This window comes from Penaeus monodon, chromosome 9 (assembly GCF_015228065.2).
Source record: "Penaeus monodon isolate SGIC_2016 chromosome 9, NSTDA_Pmon_1, whole genome shotgun sequence".
In the NCBI taxonomy this organism is placed as follows: Eukaryota; Metazoa; Arthropoda; class Malacostraca; order Decapoda; family Penaeidae; genus Penaeus; species Penaeus monodon.
The window spans coordinates 32,397,632-32,398,012 of NC_051394.1; positions in this window are offsets into that span (position 1 = coordinate 32,397,632).

The window sequence follows — 381 nt, forward strand, 5'->3', positions numbered from 1 at the left end:
AGGTCCAAGCAACAACAAACAAAAGAAAAAAAAAAGAAAGGAAAAAGAAGTAAAAAGAAAAAAAAAGAAAGAAAAAGAAAGGAAGAAAGAAAAGAAAAAAAAAAAAAAAAAAAAACTTTTGGAGAGGAATGGCGCCAGGTTTGTGCCCCCGTCCTTCCACTTGCATTCTTTCTCAATGAATTCCCATGTCTTGTCCTGTCCCCTGCCCCGTTTTCCACTGACATGGAAACTACTAGCCCCTCTTTTCACCCCTACAATCATCCCTTTTCTCATGTCTCCATGATTCTCTGCACTATTCCTCTCCTTCTGCAGTTTTTATTCGTAAAGCCCAGACAATCGCAGCATACACCTCCATTACTCCCTGTCGATCTCATTTGACAT